Source organism: Falco biarmicus, chromosome W, assembly GCF_023638135.1.
Source record: "Falco biarmicus isolate bFalBia1 chromosome W, bFalBia1.pri, whole genome shotgun sequence".
Classification (NCBI taxonomy): Eukaryota; Metazoa; Chordata; class Aves; order Falconiformes; family Falconidae; genus Falco; species Falco biarmicus.
This window is the reverse complement of record NC_079310.1, coordinates 4890897-4912767: the sequence shown is the minus strand read 5'-3', so window position 1 is coordinate 4912767 and position 21871 is coordinate 4890897. Positions and strand designations below refer to the sequence as shown.

General features: G+C 39.8%; 1 pseudogene; it reads right to left on the bottom strand.

Moving 5' to 3' along the window:
• Nucleotides 1–3921: 3921 nt before the first annotated feature.
• Nucleotides 3922–21871, bottom strand: part of LOC130142112 (solute carrier family 12 member 2-like) — a 36918-nt pseudogene continuing 18968 nt past the window's right edge.

The following is a 21871-nucleotide window of genomic DNA, read 5'->3' as shown; positions in this document are numbered from 1 at the left end:
AGAGTTGTGGATGCCCCATCATTGGAAGTGTTCAAGGCCAGGTTGGATGGGGTTTTGAGGAACCTGGTTTAGTGGAAGGTGTCCCTGCCCATGGTGCTGAGGGGGTTGGAACTAGATGGTCTTTAAGGTCCCTTCCAACTCAAACCATTCCATAATTCTATGATGCGCTTAGTGGATGAGTGAAAGGCTGTGGATGTTGTTTACTTAGACTTTAGTAAAACCTTTGACACTGTCTCCCACAGCATCCTCCTGGAGAAACTGGCTGCTCATGACTTGCATGGCTGTACTCTTCGCTGGGTAAAAAACTGGCTGGATGGCCAAGCCCAAAGAGTAGTGGTGAATGGAGTTACATCCAGTTGTTGGCCAGTCACAAGTGGTGTTCCCCAGGGCTCAGTACTGGGGCCAGTTCTGTTTAATATCTTTATGAATGATCTGGATGAGGGGATTGAGTGCACCCAGTAAGTTTGCAGATGGCACCGAGTTGGGGGTTGGTGGTGTTTATATTATTGAGGGTAGGAAGGCTCTGCAGAGGGATCTGGACAGGCTGGACCGATGGTCCGAGGACAATTGGATGAGGTTGAACAAGGCTAAGTGCCAGGTCTTGCACGTGGGTCATAAGAAACCCATGCAATGCTACAGGTTTGGGGGAGAGTGGCTGGGAAGCTGCCTGGTGGAAAAGGATCTGAGGGTGTTGATTGACAGCTGGCTGAATATGAACAGGCAGCCAATATGAGCCAGGTGGCCAAGGCAGCCAATGGCATCCTGGCTTGTATCAGAAATAGTGTGGCCAGCAGGACTAGGGCAGGGATTGTCCCCCTGTACTTGGCACTGGTGAGGCTGCACCTCAAATCCTGTGTTCAGTTTTGGGCCCCTCACTTCAAGAGGTATGTAGAGGTTCTGGAGCAATGAAGCTGGTACAAGTGTTTAGAAAACAAATCTTATGAGGAGCAGCTGAGGGAACTGGGGTTTTTTAGTCTGGAGAAAAAAGGAGGTTGAGGGGAGACCTTATTGCTCTGTACAACTACCTGAAAGTAGGTTGTAGTGAGGTGGGTGTTGATCTCTTCTCCCAAGTAACAAGTGATAGAATGAAACAGCCTCAAGTTGTGCCAGGGGAGGTTTAGACTAGATATTAGGAAAAGTTTCTTCACTGAAAGTGTGGCCAAGCACTGGAACAGGCTGCCCAGGGAAATGGTTGAGTCACCATCCCTAAAGGTATTTAAAAGACCTGTAGACCTGGCACTTAGGGACACGGTTTAGTGGTGGACTTGGCAGTGTTAGGTTAACAGTTGGACTCAATCTTAAGGGTGTTTTCCAACCTAAATGATTCTATGACATTTATCTTAGCTATTATTTATGAAGCAAGAATATTTTGTGTAATACTACAGATCACACTGAAACTAGATAGGACATGTTAGACTAATTTGTGTTAAAAGTTCTGCTTTCTCTGCCTGGGAGTCTTAGCCTTCTGGTTCTCTACAGTTAAGACAGATGGAAATTGCCACTAAGAGAAACAGGCCCTACCCAGTTGTCCTGGTTTCAGCTGGGATAGAGTTAATTTTCTTCTTAGTAGCTGGTGCAGTGCTGTGTTTTGGATTTGGTGTGAGAACAATGTTGATAGAATGTGGATAACTGGCTAGCTGAAAAAGGTCACATAGACATAGTCCAGCTGGCTGGACAAAAATGCACACAGCTCTCAGCTTATCTGAAGTAAAGCAAAAATACACTGTCCTTGGCTGTTCTTGTTACACAATAACAGGAAGATTTCGGTGGGAAAAGAATGTTGCAGGTGGGAACAGATAACTACAGAAGAGAAACTAGGGGCGGGCTTGGTATTTAGGCAACTAACCAATAATGAGCTTAACTTTTGTAATATGTATGAGCTAATTATAACAAGGCATAAAAGGTGACTGTAAGGGACAATAAACGAAGTCTGCTGATCACTCATATTGAGTGACTGTGTCTTCCCTCCGTCGCAACAATAGAACACTGATGTTTTTAGTTGCTGCTGGGTAATGTTTATACTAAGTCAAGCTCTTTTCAGTTTCTCAGGCCCTACACTTCATTTTCGGCTTCTTATCACCATTTTATATTCAGGCAGCTTCACAATGACTTCTCAGTTGGAGAAAGTTTCTTTAAAGACTCTTCAAATCTTTAAAATAGAACTTTTACTTATGGTGCTAAGTTGTTGCAGTCTATTTATCTTTCTCACAACCCTTCCAAAACACACCATATTGTCGTCTTTTGAAAAACTACTGGAAGTCTACTTGCACTGCTCAAACTCTGTTTGTGGTACTACTTAATGGAGCTCTGAAGCAGGCTCCTAAAGAAAAACATGGTGAAGAAGCTACAATCTGCATTCTGATTGTAGTTCCATGGAAATGCCTCAGCAAATAATGTTGATCAAAAGTACTTTTATCTAGAGAGATTTCCCAGAAAAAAACAGTTGAAAGGAAGAATGTGAAAGAGGAGGGAATAGTTGGCATGTGAGAGGGGAATGAATGTGAGAATCACACCACACTGCAGATATGAAGGTAGTCATCTGAAGTAACATATCAAAAGCATGAAAATACTTAGGCCAGTTTTTACACATCAGTAATTACTTCCACTACTGAAACTTGCTCGAGTATTTCTATGCTTTAATGTCAAGGCACGGTCTTCTTCCTAACCCATATTTACATATATTTATAGTTCAAATCACAGTACTATATCAATTAGAATAACCATATGTGGGAAAATCACCTTGAAGGGGGGAATTAGAGAAAAATTGGGTCCTAATAGAAGCGAAGTATTACAGAAAGCTTTTTAGGGTAAAATACAGCTATCGCCTTCAGGATGGTTGGCATGCATGGAATCTACATCATCACAGTTCCCTAAGCAACGCACCCTGCCAGCTCAGCACATGCTGATAGGAGTGACAGAAGATGGAGAGGAGTGGAGACCCTGCGGCCATGCTCTGTCATGCTCCCTGCAGGGATGGGAACTTGATGTCACCACACAGCTGATAAGCTGCATACCAGTTGTCACATGAAGAATCCATGAGATGTCTGTGGCTGAGCCAACCATTGAGGCAAAATGAAATAATCTCATTGTAATACTAACACACACCTCCATCTCAAAGTTACCTGCCTCCAAGGTACTACTACACCTCACTGGGCACATGATACCAGTTAGTAATAACAATATGTATGACTAGAGTCACTCAAGCGCCACCTAAATGTGATGGAAATGGACTAGTCCTAAACTGAAATAAGTCCAGGGCAGGGGGGGAACTGTTGTCTAAACTCCCGGATTACCCAACTCTGATTCAGTGTTCACAAAGCTAGGTCAAACTGACTCACTCTCTAAAGTTGTTACGAATGAAGGGACTTCTAATCAAGGTAGTCAGCCTTGGGGAGCATGAGAACAGATACTGAAAAGAACACTGTTATCTAAGTTATGCAGAAAGAAACCTTCAAGTGAGGGTAGTTCTGGCTATGAGAGGAAACAGGATGATAAGGTGTTGCAATGCACTGACATCAACAGAAAATTAGTTGAAAATAGGACAAAGATAACAGTGGTAGTGGGAGATCGCAAGCTCCAACTCAAATTCCCCCCCCCCGAAAGAGGGCAAAACCCTGCTTGAGGAGCACGTGTAGTTAGTAGAGAACTTCAGTAGTGCTATCTCAGGATGTGTACTAATTTGCATTAGAAGTGAGAAACTGGTAACCAGTCCTGTGTATGATGAATGAATATGCAATATACTATGAAGTATAAAACGTGGATAGAGGAGGGGAGAAGTAGGGGAAGATTCCATCGTAACTCCTGGGATCAGTTGACGGGCTGAACCTCTCTTCTCCCCCATAGGGACGCCTATTGGGTAAGAACTTTGTCTTATGCATGCTTAATAACTAACTCACGCTAGCTGTTATTAGCGGTTATAGTTTAGTTGTATGTAGTTTGGTTGTATATCATTTCAAGTTTGCTTTTGCAGACAGTCCCTATCACCTGCAATCACGAACCTTAATTTGTCACAATTTTATATTAAGAAAGAGTGTTATTCTGTAAACTGTTAGTATTAATCCTTTGTGGGTGCTAGCAGTTGCTGGCAGCAGGTAACATATTTGAATAAAGTGGGAAGACCCACTGAGGGGTCCCCCTGATGCTGTTGGTGTGTTTCCCTGAACAAGTCAGTCAAATTGCCCTCTGATCCAGTGAGACTGTTCAGTGAAGGGTCCCTGTAATGGGACACTGACGACAGACTGGTCGGGCACAAGGGTCTCAGCTTTCCTGGGGCACTAATAGACAGATCAAACACCTGAGGTTGAGAGGATCCCCCCCCCCCCCCCCTTTTCATGTGACACCATAAAAAATATTTACTTACATAGCAATTGTTAGCTGTACTTGAACGTTCTTTCAGCAACTCATTTAGCCTAATCCGATGATAAGTCTGTATTTAAAATGAAATTTGTTAGGAAGATCTTTTTTTTATATATATAAACTAGAAAAAAATAATTTAACCAAGAAACAAAACCCAGTTGTGATCAATTGGTATGTGTCATTTATAGAAAGCATATACTTTATCCCTCAGTTTGGTAACTTGTTCATTTGTCTGAGATATCTATGGTTCAAAGGCCATGAGAGAAAAAAAAAATGGTAAGCTTAGGAACGTGCAAATAAGTGAAATACTACAAAAGCTACTTTTAAGATAGTCCCTTTACTAATGATATCGTCCTTCACAACTGCTGGAAGCAAGAGCCCCCTAAACTCTCTCCAAGGTTTGTTTAACTATTTCCTGTAAGCTAATAGGAAGCCACTGTTACAGAAACCCCACCTTTGTTTGGCAAGCCTCTCCCTGTAATGGACCTCCTTTTTATACTACTGTATCCTTGCTTAGCATCTTAAGCAGCTCCCCACCATTCTACTACTGATGACTTCTTAAACTTGTATTCATACAGTCATTTTCAGTTTTCTCTTTCACATCAGCTATAGTGCTTGTTGCAGCAAACATTTGGAGTTAGCCATTTCTTATAGTTCTGTTGTTCTCAGGTCAGCTGAAGTTTTGTTAGCCTGCTGGCTAGTGTCTGCAGAAACAAGCTATCAATCAGCAGACAAAAGAATGTGTTGCTGCAAGTATCTCACTGAAAAGTTTTGGGGTTGTTTGTGGACATCAGGAACAGCAAAGAATTAACTAGTTCATTAACTATAAAGATGCTGCTTTCCATGAGTTATTCATAAAAGCATCTATGGAAGATAATAACAAGAATCAGCTTATTATATCCACAAATGCCAGTAGGAGGAGAGGAAAAAAATCAACATTTAGCATAGCTATTCAAAGAATACAGCACCTTTGTTTTGTGAAGCTCAAGTTCATTATCTGTTATCCTCCAGGGTTCACTCTCCTTCATTTTATCTACAACTTCTTGCTCTTTATCATCTTCATGAAGTCTGAATGCTTCTATCATTTCTTCAAAAGCTGCAATACTGGAACAATAAAGAGAACAGCCATATTAAAACAAATATGGTACTAGTCAGTATATCAGCAACAACCTTCATGCTATGGGAGAGAGGAGTGAGAAGAGTGGCTGGAAAGCTAGCTGGCAGAAAAGGACCTGGGGTTGTGTCTTGGTTTCAGCTGGGATCGAGTTAATTTTCTTCCCAGTAGCTGGTATAGTAGTGTGTTTTGGATTTGGTGTGAGAATAATGTTGATAACACACTGATGTTTTTAGTTGTTGCTAAGTAGTGTTTATACTCAGTAGAGGACTTTTCAGCTTTTCATTCCCTGCTAGAGAGAGGACTGGAAGGGACACAGCCAGGACAGCTGACCCAAACTAGCCAAAGGGGTATTCCATACCATAGAACATCATGCTTAGTATATAAACTGGAGGGAGTTGGCCAGAGCCTGCCAATCGCTGCTTGGGGACTGGCTGGGCATTGGTCAGTGGGTGGTAAGCAACTGTACTGTGCATCACTAGTTTTCTTTTCTCCCTTCCCTTTGGATTTTATTCCTCTCCCCTTCTCCCTCCTTTTCATTATAATTGTTATTATTATTATTGTTTTTATTTTATTTAAATTATTAATTAGTTTTTATCTCAACCCTTGAGTTTTACCTTTTCCCCAGTTCTCCTCTCCATCCCTCTGGGGGTGGGGTGGAGGAGTGAGCAAGCAGCTGCGTGGTATTTAGTTGCTGGCTGGGGTTAAACCATGACAATGATCTCTCTGTCCTTGTATCAACCCATAAGATTTTTCATCTTACTTTTTACCCCTGTCCTGCTGAGAAGGGGGAGTGAGAGTACAGCTTTGTAGGGGTCTGGCTGCAGTCCAAGGTTAACCCACCACACAGTCTAAAGACCAGAAATTTAAAAAACCCAATGTTATAAAATAGAAAGTTCTAGAATCATAAAATAGTTATAGCTTATTTAATTTCTCGCGTTTTTCGGGAACTATGTTATAGGACCTACTTTATCAAAATTCTTAAGAACAAAATATTCTAAATTCATGAAATAAATGAAGACTTCACCTTACAATCAGGTTTTTTGGGGTGATTTTTTTGAGACTTACTTTTCTATCTTTGGCTTAGTATTAATATCTCCAAGGATGATGATGTCTGAGAAATCTATCTGAAATTTGCTGAGCAAAGTAGCCATCCTGCATCAGAAAAACAAGCCTTTATACAGCGAGCATTTCTTTTATAATTTACAAGGTAGTCAGGCACTTGGTACTAAAAACACTAGTTTGAAAACAAAAACAAACACCACCCACACCACCCCTCAAGTGTGATAGAAGTAGAGGGGAAAAAATCCCTGTTTGAACAGAACTATTATACAAATCTGCCATACTGCTACAGATCAACATACTTCGGAAAATAAATTTTTAAAAGCATAAAATAAGAGAAGAGCCCTTCCTTAAAGCCCACCCCAGAAAATATTTGAGGAACAGAGACAACATTAGTGCCAGACAACATTACAGAAAAATTAGTGTAACCTGAGGTATCTCATTCAACATAATTTGGGGGAATGGAACTATTCTGGTGGAGGGAGAAGAGAGTATGATTAAACCTCTGCTACAGAACAATTGAAAGAAGGCTACTTGTAAGAGAAAGTCATCTAATGTATACTATGTTAGCATTTGAAATAAAATTTTTAGAGGCAAACTTACGCTCTTCTGTTATGATCAATACTGTTTATTTTTCCACCAACGAACACTCTGATCTTACAATCTTTCCACTTTTTCTAGGTTGTAAGAAGATAAGGAACTGTCCTGGTTTCAGCTGGGATAGAGTTAATTTTCTTCATAGTAGCTGGTGCAGTGCTGTGTTTGGCTCTGATGTGAGAACAATGTTGATAGCACACTGATGTTCTTAGTTGTTGCTGGGTAATGTTTATACTAAGTCAAGGACTTTTCAGTTTCTTGGGCCCTGCCAGTGAGAGGGCTGGAGGGGCACAAGAGACTGGGAAGGGACACAGCCAGGACAGGTAACTGAAACTAGACAAAGAGGTATTCCATACCATATGACATCATGCTTGGTATATAAACTGGGGGAAGAAGAAGGGACGGGACGGGACGGGACATCCAGCATTATGGCATTTGTCTTCCTGAATAACCATTAGGCATGATGGAGCCCTGCTTTCCTGGGGATGGCTGAATGCAGGAGCGGGCTGGAAACTAGGACCATGCGTGGCAATCAGTTAGCTGAGGGGAATGTGCTCGAGCTTGTCTAGACAACAATTAACATGATGAGACATGTTTACAGAGCACAGGGGAGTGGGAGACGGATGGCGCCAAGGAAAGGTAACACCTTGCTGTTAATTGATGGTAGTTAACCACCAATCAGGGATTGCCTAGTATGCAAGGCTTAGCTTCAAGAACCAATCTGTTTAAAACGCGCAGCTTCTGAAAGTGTATAAAAACGCGTGCTTCTGTACAATAAATTGACATTTGCTTGCATCAAGCTGCGTCCCGTCTCTTCATTCGCCGCAGCTGAACACCTGCCTGCTGATGGGAAGCAGTGAATGAATTCCTTGCTTTGCTTTGCTTTGCTTTGCTTTGCTTGCGTGTGTGGCTTCTGCTTTACCTATTAAATTGTTCTCATCTCAACCCTTGAGTTTTACATTCCTTTCTGATTCTCTTCCACATCTCTCTGGCTGCGGGGGGAGTGAGCGAGCAGCTGCGTGGTACTTGGTTGCCAGCTGGGGTTAAACCACGACAGGAATCAACAGTGTCAAACCTGCATTTTGACCAGTTTAGGAACGTATCAGAAAACATAGTATCTTCTAAGAAGAGCGTTTAATAGTACAACTTTGTAATCTATGTATGGACTGAAAGATATCTATCAACAATTAATTCAAAATCACTTCAATATTGTTTTCCAAACACTTGTTGATAAAGTACAAAGTACATTGCCTCCATCATCAAAGAGCCATCGGACATCAATATTGCTTTTGCCTTGTTTCTTTTGAAACTGGGTACTAACATGAAGAAGTCTTTGGTCAGCCAAATTTAAAGGAGAAGATGGGCCATTTGAGTCTGGAAAAAATATCTAATGGCAGGTTATTTTTTAACTGTTTTGCTTAATAACCCCAAAGCCCAAATGCAACATCTTAATATTTTGTGATATCTGTAAGTTGAAATAGAAGTAATTTTAAAATTTTCTTTTTCTAGACTCCAAATTTTGATTGAATAGATATATACTAAGCTATATTTAGGGAGTTCACAAACTCACAAGTTCAGCAGCTACAGATTTATACCTTCAAGTCATCTAGCTGACATTTGACAAATAAATAATTTGCAAGAACTTTACATAGTCATTTGCCTGAACAATTTAACTAATATCACATACATACTTCAGAGCATTAGATCATGTGCTGTTGCATTGCTCTTGCATGACAAAAATCTTACTCCCCTGAGAAACATATAGACTCTAATTTATAAATAAGAACCACCTCCTAAGCACTGTTCTTCATTCCTTAAATCCATTTTTTTTTAAGCATCTGGTCAATAGAAAAGCTAGCTCCCACTGTTGAAATTCTGTCTTTTGTAGAAAGTACTGTTTTACATGTGCAAGGCTCTGAAGCACAATATAGACTAGTTTTGTGTAACCAGGACAGCTGTTGTATCTAATGTATAGATACTTATTAAAACAAGACTACAATGGCATTTTCAATTAAATACATATAAATATATAAAAGAACTCTAGAAAAAAACCTAACTGATTTCCCTTAGCTTAAATCTGCATTTGAACAAGAAACATGAGTTTGATATTCATCTCAGTCCTTGCCTTATTAGGAATTTTTAAATTCAGAGTACATCTGTGACTGATTTAAATTACTATACTACTATATTGCATACTGGGACTTCTTCCAAACTGCCATCTTGTACTTCAAGCTGAAATCTCACTTTCCATTATTAAAAAATAACAGCTTCTAGCTGTCAAAATTATGAAGTAAATGTCAAAAGAGTTGGATGTATTTTAGTCGAGGCAAAAGTATTTGCTTAACTTTCAAAAAAAGACTAAAATAAACCAAGAACTGCTTAATTCATCCTAATTAATCTCTATTCATACTATTTGAATGACTACTTCATGTTATTTCAGACAATAATCTCACTGTTTGTCTATATTATCCTTTGCTTTGTAAGCTATTGAACAATTCCAAATACTATACCAACAACTATGGCTTCAGAAGATCTATTGAATAGACTGAAACAACCCTTGAGAGTATAACACTAGATAATCCTTCCCTTACTCCTAAATCAAGTAGTGATCCAGTAAAATGCCTGAGACTCAGAGAACTAAGCAAGCTCCTGGATACATTTCAATATAAATTATAAAGAACAAAGTTAAAAAAAAGAATCAACAAAACCCACTCAAAACCAACCAACCAACCAAAAAACCCCAAACCACCCAACAATCATATTTTGGATGCATACACAATCCTACTGTGCATACACAGTAACATCCTGTTCTGGGAACTTGCACAAACTTTCATTTTACTACAACCTAATCCTTGAAGATGAACCGACCATATTCCAACTCAAGTATAAAGAAAAAAATTAACATTGTATGGTTGATATTTTCTCTCTCTGGTACACACACACATGTGCATATACAAGAAAGAGTGTGAAAGGAAAATAAAAATTAATAACGCGAAAGAATGATTTAACACAAAATGGTGAAAAATGCCTGCTTTTTTTCAACAGTGACTGCATTGGAGTCTTTCCATCCTCCTCGTCCTCTGGAACATGTTTAAAAATAAAAAATGAAAAGGTTAATTTCCTTTGTGATGTTAATGAAAACACAACTGTTTTATATTAAAAAAAAACCTTAGAAAATAAAGATGTAGAATGAAATGGGTTTTCATATGAAAAAAGCGTCCTAAGAATGACTTGTACTTAAAAAGAAACGCACCCAAGAAACAAATCCAAACATTTCTCATTTAACTATAAAGTCACTTTAAGCTTTTTCCTTAAAAAGAGGAAAGACAGTTAATGTTAAAGTATCGTATCTTGAATTATTTGTGCCTGTTAATATGAATATAATAAAAAATTCTAGTCTGAGGTAATGAACCCTTCATAAATTTAGTAGCACTTTCAATATATAGCTTTATGGACTGCTTCTCACCAATCTCATTAACTATTTAAAACAAAAAAAATATTCATTGTAGTTTGTAGTCTACCAACTGTTTTATTTAGAGGCCTAGAGCTCAAAGATTTATTTTATGTACTGGTAAATTCTAAAACAAAATACTTAAATGATTAGACATCAATGGCTAGAAAAGCATAAGACACTTCAGTTCCCCAGACCAAAAAACCCAACCTTATCTAATTCCTTGGGGGAAGGTGGGGGAGAGAATGAAAACAGAACCAGAGAGAGAAAGAGTGAGAATTCAAGTTTCATTGCTAACTAGAAAGTTACCTTTATGTAGAACAGGAGTGTTTTCACTAGATGACAGAACAAAAGCTATAGAAAAAGCATCTGTCTCAGCCTTCTTGCTATAATCCACTTTTACTATGACATCCTTGGAACATGTAGATTTTTCTTAGAATGAGAGTATCTCTTATTTGAGGAAGCAAAGAAATGCATTATAAACCACTTCTTTGTGCCAAATGGTATCAGACAGAGATATGTGACTGTACTGGAATAGTTCACAGTTGGTTAAACTATACTACAACTGCTATGCTATGGAAAACAACAAAAACTTATAAAAACTGATTCAAAGTACAAAGAGGCTCCTCCTTTGAAAATAGCTTTAGATTCCTGCTACTTCCTTCCCAGATTTTTGGTGTCTATCGCATTACTGTAGGTTAAACATAAAACAGCTAGCTACTACTGAGAAAGTACAAACTTCATGTTTATATTATATGCATATTTTAAAAATGTAAAAGTATCAATACACAGTACCTCTGGCATAAATAGAATTTGAAAAAATTAAGAGCTAAACAGAAACATTGGCTAGAAATTTTTCTCATTTTAGCAAAAATTTTCCTCCTTTGATCAAAAGGAAAAGCCTTTAGGACACCACCCCCCCCCCCCCCAACTTTAATAAAAGAAACAATAATTACAAAAGACAGCTACTGATACCAGAATAATGTTAACTAAGCATTTGTATAGCGAAAGAGTTTTTCAAGTGTTGCTAATGGAACTCTATGGCTGACAAGATGCCTTAAGTATGAAACGTGTGGTAAAGTTATCACATTCTCTGCTATTATATTAATGGTGTCACACTACTAATTCTATCTGACATGGAGACCTTGGTTTTTGTTTAAACATATGTGGGGGGAGGATATTGGTGCAACATTTTCCATGCAAAAGGAGAAAAAATACAAAGTCTAACCCCAAGTGGAGGATGAGCCTTAGACAAGGCCCCAGCCACGGCCCAGACCACCAAGTTTTCTTCCAGGATTGGCTTCAGTTGAGCTACTTGATGGTTGAGTTGAAGCAAACTCAACACAGACCCCCGTGGATACTAATAAGACTTTTCTGACACCTTGAAGTTATGCTTTCCCAATCTCAGCAGTGTCCTGTGTGAAAAACAGGCCACTCCTTACTGTTTTTCTCATACTGCTTTGCCCTCTTGTACATAGCAATAAGTTCTCTGCCTCTCCCTAAATCCTAACACCTTTGTATATTTCCAGGGAAGGAAAAAACATCCTCTCTTTCCACAGGGTGCCACCTACACAGCATGAGTTGCATGCCACAAGCAGTCTTCCTCATTGTAGCCACACTGCATGGAGCAGGCTACAAACAAATTATACATTATCAATTCAGTAGACAGTTGCCAATGAAGTTCAAAGGCTTCCTTCATGATTGTGCTCGAAATGCAACTAAAATTATGCTAGTGGACTTAAGAGAAATACCTACAAAGTGCAAGCAAGTCTTCTACATTGAAAATACAAAACCTTTCCAAACTTAAGACAGACTTCTGTTGAGGTCTCTAAGCTGCTAAGGTAAGGGGAAAAAAATACATAACAGTATTACTGGCTCATGCAACTTTTGCTAAAATATTTTCTTAATTTCTAGACTAGGGTCTTAAGTAATTGATGTCAATTTGGTAGCCTCTTTCTTTCAGTAACATTAAGTCATTGGGAAGCAAGTACATACAGCTTACACATAAAGATAGTTGTATATATATTAAAAAAAATTCTGTTGCTGAACATAGGGTATACTTCTTACAGATGTCAGGCTGTGTTGGGTTTCTGTGGCAAGGTTTTTGGTAGCAGGGAGGCTTCAAGGGTGAGTTCTGTGAGAAGACACCAGAAGCTGCCCACATGTTGGACAAAGCCAGTTCCAGCCAGCTCCAAGATGGACTGGCCGATGGCCAAAGCTGAGCCAATCAGTGACAGTGGTAGTGCTTCTGTGATAACATATTTAAAAAGGGGTAAAAACTGCTGTGCAACAGCAGCTGGGAAAAAGGAATGAGAATATGTGAGAGAAACAACTCTGCAGACACCAAGGTCAGTGAAGAAGGAGGAGGAGGAGGTGCTCCAGGTGCCAGAGCAGAGATTCCCCTGCAGCCCATGGTGAACACCATGGTGAGGCAGGTTGTCCCCCTGCAGCCCATGGATGACCACAGTGGAGCAGATATCCACCCTGCAGCCTGTGGGGGACCCCATGCTAGAGCAGGTGGATGTCCCATGCTGGAGCAGGGTCCTGGCAGAAACTGCAGCCCATGGAGAGGAACCCAGAAGGAGTGCATTTTCAGGCAGGACCTGTGACCCCGTGGGGGACCCATGCTGGAGCTGTCCATTCCTAAAGGACTGCACCCTATGGAAAGGACCCACTCTGGAGCAGTTCTTGAAGAACTGCAGCCCATTGGAAGGACCCATGTTGGAGAAGTTCATGAAGGACTGTATTCTGTGGGAGACCCCACACTGGAACAAGGGAAGAGCATGAGGAAGAAACAGCAGCAGAGACAAAGAGTTATGAAGTGGCTGCAACCCCCTTTCCCCATCCCCCTGTGCCACTTGAGGAGGGGGGAGGAGGCAGAAGATTTTGGAGTGATTTTGAGCCTGGCAAGAAGATGGGAGTGGAGGAAAGGTGTTTCTAGATTTGATGTAATTTTGCATTATCCTACTCTGTTATTAATCGGCAATAAATTAAATTAACCTTTCCCAAGTCAAGTCTGTTTTGCCCATGACAGTAATTGGTGAGTGATCTCCCTGTCCTTACCTCAACCCACAAGCATTTCTTTGTATTTTCTCCCCCTGTCCTATTGAGGAGGGAGAGTGATAGAGCGACTTGGTGAGCACCTGTGAGGAGATTGAGACACGGACTCCTGAATCTGACCAGAAGACCCTTTATTAGTCCAAACCCCATGCTTATATATCCTCGTTCGTTGTTCACGCGCAACATACTAAAATATCATTGGTTAATCAATACTGTTCACACACTTCTTGGCTACATATAATTGGTTAATTACTAAGCTACAAACGTACTGAACTTCTTGCATTTTTTTTTCTCTCTTCTTTCTTACCTCTGTGAGTTTCATGTTCTCAGCCAGCCGCCGAGACGTGGCATCACGCATCCGCTCCAGCCTTGCTTCATATCCCATTTGTCTTCTGGGTATTCAGCCAACCTTATCTTACTTTCTTTCTTCTTTAGCCTTCAAGGTCCTTCACAGGAATCGTGGCCCCCAGCACTTGCCATAAAGCTCTCTACGATTCCCCCTTCTTTATTTTGAACAGAAACAACATACAGGTTAAACTGCTTTTGAATCATAGATCTTATACAATTCAACATACAGGGAATAATCATCAATATAACTACAATTACAAATAACAACATTCCTCTGTGTATTGTAAGCTCCTGCAACCATCTGGTGATTCCCCATGACTTAAAAAGATTCCGCAACCAATCTCCTGATAGTTCATGCTGTAAGTCATTTGACATGTCCTTCAATTTTTGTAACTAACTGTGAATTGACTTCGAATGGTCCGAAAGGTTCATACAACGCATTCCTTAGCACTGTTCACTTATAGGCTACTCTCTACTGTTCATGCTGTTTCCTTATCTTCTAGAGGTGAGATCACATTCCTCCTTTGTTTCTGTCTCATCCTGGTTTCTTCTCATACTCCCTCAAATTTATTTAACTCTTTGCAGCAAGATCTCAGCTGCACATCGTCAAAGCAAGGCCACAGCTGCACATTATCAATGTCAAAACAACCCACTGTCTCCATACTGTACAATTCCCCCTTTTAGGTTTTGGTTTTGTTTTGGTTTGGTTTTTTTTCAAAAAGTTGCTTTAACATGTTATGGACTGTTCATTTTTTAATTTTTTTTTTCTCATTACTTAATTACCAATTTTAGCCTTATTTTATGTGTACATTTGTACATTTCAATCAGGTTCACAAAATGTAAAACTTTTCTTATCAGCGCATTTCATACAGAGGTCTACATATAGGTTTATGATTATTTATAAGAACATGCAATAAGCTATGGAAATTTTATTATAATATTCCATCAGAAACTTCTAATCAAATAAATGAGCATGAGAAATTGTGTTTAACCTGAAAATTCTATATATAAGCTGTTAAGAAACATTTTCTATCCTAAAAAAAAAAAGAGATAAAACCTACTTAAAAGCTCTTGAAATCTTGCACTTGGGCGAGTGTTCCACTGTGCCTCCATTCTAAAGCATGGAAGTGGAAATTGTGTAGAACAAAGCTGTACTTGAAATAATTGTTCAACTGTTATTGCTGTTTTTCAAAGAACCTGAAAGCATACAATGAAAACTTAGAACTAAACAAACAGCTGAACGGACACCTTTAGATCATTACTGGAATTAAATGTAGTCCTGTATGAACCATAAATCAACTACATGTTAAATCACTCTTCTCCATCACTGTTGTCACTGTCTTTGAGCTTCATAACAATACCTAGGTCATGATCCTTTAGCTTAGGCAACTTCATCAGGTTAAATATACAAACATCTATTTCTAATACAAATTTGTAGAATGCGTTCTATCCACAAGACACTTTATGGAGAGATATTATGTTGTATTGTGTATGATCTATTAGAAGTGAAAAATGGTGTTCCTGAAAGAAAACGCTTCTTTAGATCATAACTTTAAAACTGGTTTTGCACCTGCTATACTGCAAGAATACCCTAAGCAGTACTGTATCTTTGTGGACTTTGAGATATCTGTGTGATTACATTTAAACTTAACACGCAAGCTGATTTCAAGTATAATTCTAGGCACAAGTATGGGAAATGGCATGCTGTCGGGACACAATCTTTCTCACTTACAAGGTATCAAATGGTATGTTACTCAAGTTAAAGTCTAACTTCTATGACAACTTCATTTTCACCAAAGGAGTTGCAGTTAAGTACACAAACTAATGCAGCTCAACTGAAGTTTCACCGCTGCAACGGAGTACAGAATACTTTTTCCACTGACCTTAAAGGTTGTGGTGGTGGTGATGAAGGTGTGACAGATATTTGACTTTTAACCCAAAACAAATTTTCAGCTGTGTTAAATTCACCTGTACACAAAGAACACTTATTCCTTCTGAAGCACCAGCACAGTCTTTTCACCTTGAGCTGTTCCCAATTTAGAGGTTAAGAAAAAAAAAGAAATAATTCAAAAGATATTCTGTCAATATGCTGATGCAGTTGTATGTTAAATTCTGGTCACACTGAAATAGGGTTATGTTCTAGCATTTATATATATGTAGCACTCCATTATAATTTATGAACAAAATTCAGAAGTCCATTTTATCTCAAATTGCTTGGAATTAGATTAGGTTGGAGTTGTCATCCTAACATCTAGTTTCCACATTTTACCCCTTAACCGAAAAACACACATGATGAAAAAGCATATTTCTAGAAACAGAAGAGTAACTGGAAAAAGTTCTTATGTTCACAATTGTTTTTCTAAGTCTTATTAAAGTCACTTTTTTTTTAATGCAACCAGACACTTTACCTTAACAGAGAAGCCCATATTTACATCTCTGAGCCCGGACACAAACCGCAGCTGCATGCACCACCAGGCTCAGGGCAGGAACCATTCATGCAGTTACATAGCTATATATCACTACAAGCATGCAGACACCTATTTATCACTAGATAACCATGTTCATCTTTCCTACTCTCCTTCACAATACCTAGCTGTTCTCTCATCTCCTGTTAGGTGAGATATTCTCCATCTTCCTCTCCTATATCTCTCTTCAGACATTGTCTATCCTCCTCTTCTTTGCTTGTTAATTGCAACAAGGCAAAGGTTATGTGTAGCTGGGTGACCATGACTTGATTTATGTTATAATGAACTAAACGCTGAATACATGAAAAAAGGCATGGGAGACATAAGGCAAACATCAATAAGGTGGTTAAGGTAATTATAATAAATCCTGTAATACTTTTGATCCACGGCCCAAAGTTTCCCAGCCGTGAGAAGAGACCAAAGGCATCCCGCCCCTGGCTCTGCTGCAGATCTTTGTTTAAGGCTTTTAAGTTTTGTATACTTTTGTCAATTAATTCAGAATGGTCACTCAGATTCACATAACACATCCTATCAAAGTCTTCACACCCATGTCCCTGTGCCAATAATAAAAATCAATAGCATCTTGGTTCTGTAGCAACATATGACGGACAGAATCAACATCTATTAAAAAGCCAGAAAAAAAAATAGTATTTGTAGTATTACTTTCTTTAGCAAGCTAGCAGCCTAATTTACTAAGCAAGTTAAGAGCGTGTACTATTCCTACAGAAGAGATTAGAGAAGCAAAAATGTGTTATGCTGCATTCCAGAACTCAACCTGAGAGTTACAGTCTGCTGTGAGTTCTGCATTACAATCATTTGACACATGTTGGGGTTGCAATTGAAAGTTGCCCGTTTACAATTTTCATTGGCATTATCATAGCTAGTTGTTTTAAAAGCAACCCTTGAGCTTCCTCATGCTCGACTTGTTGCAAAATATTCTGAAGCCGATCAATAAAGTTAGTATATGACTCTTTAGGACCCTGCAAGACTGTGGCGAACGACTCACTAGAGGCTCAACCAGACTCCCGCATCCGGACTGCCTTAATAGCCATCTCCTTCATTTGCAAATAGTTGTCCCTGGGATACTTTGCCTGAGTCACAGAATCGGCACAATTATTTTCTCCAGCCAACTGTTCATAGTTAACAGCAATTCCCCGATTAAGGTTTTCAGTCAAGGCCACTACACATAGCTCACAAAAATTAGATAATCACATCATTTACTGCATCAGAGTTAGTACCATACAAAGCAATGACTTCCAGTCATGTGGTGTGAGTGTATAAGGCTCTTCAATTACTTAAAGAAGGGACATAGCAAATGTACTATGAATCCTCCCTTCCTGCACTGCTTTGTTTAACTCTTTAACAGCCTCGTATTGCACAAGCTGCCACTCTGGAGGTTGATTTGTCTAACAAAATACTGAACATGCCACAGCGACTCCCAAATCTCCTCGCTTAAGCTCTTCCCACTTGCATTCCTGCCACCAATCCCTCAGACCCCCTTTCACCCTCCCCGAAAATACAGTCAATGCACCGGGGGAGGGAGGAAAAAGGTCTAGCTCCTTTTCTGGATCTATAGGACCTGGATCAAAAGGTTTATCAGTGTCAATAAAATCATTGTCCGAGTTGTCCTGTTCCAGTGCTTGGTCCTGTGTTGTGAGGGTTGCTGCAATTAGTGACAGGAGCTTTGGGGGCAGAGACCATCGTTGACAGTGTGTCGAGAAGAGTCGCACTGTCGTTGGAATTTACAGCTTCCCCTGGTTTAGCACTGTTAGTAGAATTAGTCCACACTTGGCGAAGAGTAGTCAGAATTTGCCACCAAGGTGCTAAATGCATTCCCGACGCGGAGTCCCCCTGCGCAGCATCATCATACAATTGTCTGCTGACCACTTACCAGGCAGGAATTTGCAAAGTGCCATCAGGTGGAAAGTCCAGCACTTTGTCACGGATCCATTCTAACAGTCACTAGCTGCGGACCCATCATCACATTCTCTAATCAAGTTTGTGTGAAAGGAGAATATAGTTCATTTTGCATTACAGTTTTCTGTAGTTCCTTAATCATTTCCCAGTGAAATGCCTGATATTGGCCTGGGTGTCTATCTTGTAATACCATGGGAAACACGTGCACTCCCTCTTTCATACTTTCCAAGTGCACTCCCCTCCACTCTTTTTTAATCCGTCTCCCGATATCATTTTCATTATCACTGTTGCTTTCCTTATTAGCACTCTGCCGCACCACTTGCTTCTTCCTTACTTTTGACTGTTCCTTTTTTAACTGTAAATCCTCCAATCGTAAATTTAACAGATTTTCACCTTGTCCATCCTCATCTGAATCCTCCGACTGCTCCTTCTAGTTCATCAGAAACATGCTCAGTGTCAGCCTTGCTCTCACTCGGCTCCGTCGGCTGAGCAACATCTTGTTTTGTTGTTACACTGGCTTCCTGCCCCTTCTCAGTCTCCGACCAAGCCTCCTTAGCAATATCTGCAAGCTGTTTTTCTGCACGCATCTCTTTCAATGTCTCGAACACTAATCTCCAAGTAGTCATTACCTGACTAGCATTCAAGTCTCCTCGAGATGCCTTTTCCCAAATTTGCTCTCCTGCTGACTCTCACATTTTAACATCAAATATTTCTGTAGAGGTTGCTGGGGTGCCTTGGCTCTTTAACCAGGCTAGCAACAGTCCCAGATTACTTTTTTCATATACAATTCCTCTTTTGTGCAAAATATGCTGAAACACCCTTAATATACTTTTTTCTTCTGCAGACATATTTGAACCCATTTTTTAAAGTTTCTTAAAATTTCTTAAAGCTTCTAAAGTTTCTTGGCTGCTCACCTGTATCGATGCGTACAGGCATTGTTTCCTTAGTTTCCTTAGTCCCCGGGGTTTGGGTTGTCTGCCTGGTCCAGCCAGCAGAATGATCGTTCAGCCAAGACGTCTCCTCCGGAACGCAGCCCTCTTCCACGAGCTGTCGTCTTTGTCGCTCAGTTCCGTCCTTATTCTTCCAAGGTTTTGGAACTCCACCATAGGGATCACCATTTGGGGAGACTGAGACACGGACTCCTGAATCTGACCAGAAGACCCTTTATTAGTCCAAACCCCATGCTTATATATTCTCGTTCGTTGTTCACGCGCAACATACTAAAATATCATTGGTTAATCAATACCGTTCACACACTTCTTGGCTACATATAATTGGTTAATTACTAAGCTACAAACGTACTGAACTTCTTGCATTTTTTTTTCTCTCTTCTTTCTTACCTCTGTGAGTTTCATGTTCTCAGCCAGCTGCCAAGACGTGGCATCACACATCTGCTCCAGCCTTGCTTCGTATCCCATTTGTCTTCCAGGCGTTCAGCCAACCTTATCTTTCTTTCTTCTTTAGCCTTCAAGGTCCTTCACAGGCATCGTGGCCTCCAGCACTTGCCATAAAGCTCTCTACACACCTGGGAGCTAGCCAAGGTCAACCCACCACACAGACCTATTCCTTTCAGTAATTTTTATTCTATGAAAAGAGTGATTTTGGTTTTCGCTAAAAAAACCAAACAAATTCTTCATTTAACATCTTCAGAAAGTGGTGTTAAAATAACAGCTATTTGCCAGAGGAAATAAAATAAATATTACCTTGTCCCTGAAGGTGAGATATGTCCAAGCCCTCTTTTAGGTGGATGACAACTACACCATACTGGATGTCAAAGGCATCACTACACAAAAGAAACAGAAATAAAACACTTTTATAATGCATTCCTTCCCCAGAAACCTACTTTATGCACCCTCTTTGAACAAATTTTAGAGACTAAACTACATTTTAAACTTCCAAATCATATGTTTCTGTTACAATTTTAGTTTCAACTCCAAACTATCAACTGCATTAGTGAACTGAACACCATGTCCTGAAATGCAACATACATAAAGGTTATCTGTTCCCTTTTCTGTCTCACCTATACAAAATGGTCATTAAATAAAAGAAACATGAACAAGTCAGTTGAATTCTGCAGAGACGATGACAAAATCCATTGGGAAATCTAAATTTTGATTTCTTCCATCAAAAAATGGGATTTATTTCAAGGACATCTCCTTGATCTGCAGGCTACACATTTCTGAAGTGTTCCAAAACATTTGGGGCTTAAAAAAAGATATGAAATTTTAATTCAGAATTAAATTAGATACAAGTTTAATGTGCTTATTTCCATTATATCTGATGGGGGAACTTACCCCTTTAAAAAATAAATTAGGAGAAAATTAATTACTGTAGAAACAAGCAATAAGCCTGAACAAATGAATGAACAAAAGTCTGAGGAAAAGGAAGGACAGAAAAATCAAGATTTAAAAGATAAAAATATGAACTTAGTCATATAATCCAGTTTGCATTAGCCATTAATCATCAGCACTTTAAATATACATACCTCATTAAAACAACTATAATTCATTTATCATAGAATGGTTTGGGTTGGAAGGGACCTTAAAGATCATCTAGTTCAGGGGTCCTTAAACTACGATCCACGGGCTGGATACGGCCCCCCAGGGTCCTCAATATGGCCCCCGGTACTTACAGAACCCCCCCGCCCCCCCCCCCCCCCCCGCTGGGGGTTGAGGGGGGAAACCAAGCAGTCGCAGATGACTGCCTGCCACTTCATCCGCGTGCCGGCCCCCTGTTTAAAAAGTTTGAGGACTCCTGATCTAGTTCCAGGCCCCCTGCCATGGGCAGGGACACCTTCCACTAGACCAGGTTGCTCAAAGCTCCATCCAACCTGTCCTTGAACACTTCCAATGATGGGGCATCCACAACTCTCTGGGCAACCTGTGCCAGTGCTTCACCACCCTCATAGTAAAGAATTTCTTCCTAATAGCTAATCTAAATCTCCCCTCTTTCAGTTTAAAGCCATTTTCCCCTTGTCCTATCACTGCATGCCCTTGTAGAAAGCCCCTCTCCACCTTTCCCATAAGCCCCCTTTATGTACTGGAAGGACGCAATAAGGTCTCCCTGGAGCCTTCTCTTCTCCAAGCTGAACAACCCCAACTGTCTCAGCCTGTCTTCATAGAAGAGGCGCTCCAGCCCTCTGAAATCAGATAAATGATTCCGAGAAATCCCATGTCCTTTCCTCAGACAGAAATACCACAAGATTTCCGTCATTAAACGCTATTCTTTAAAAGTAGTAAGACTTGATGAGAAATGTTCAAAGTATCAACATATTCCATAATAAATGCAATAAAAATTGACTATGGTATAGGAATAAAAATCTTTTTCCCATCAGTTAACATTTTTAAAACATTCTTTAATTTTTTAAATCTCTGCAGATGAGATGTGTTCCTATTGTGCTCTTCAGAAATTTTAAAAATTCAAACTTCAAAAATATGCTTGACCTATAGTTGCTACATCCTGAGGTTTTTCTGTTGTGGATATGGAGAGCCACATGACTTT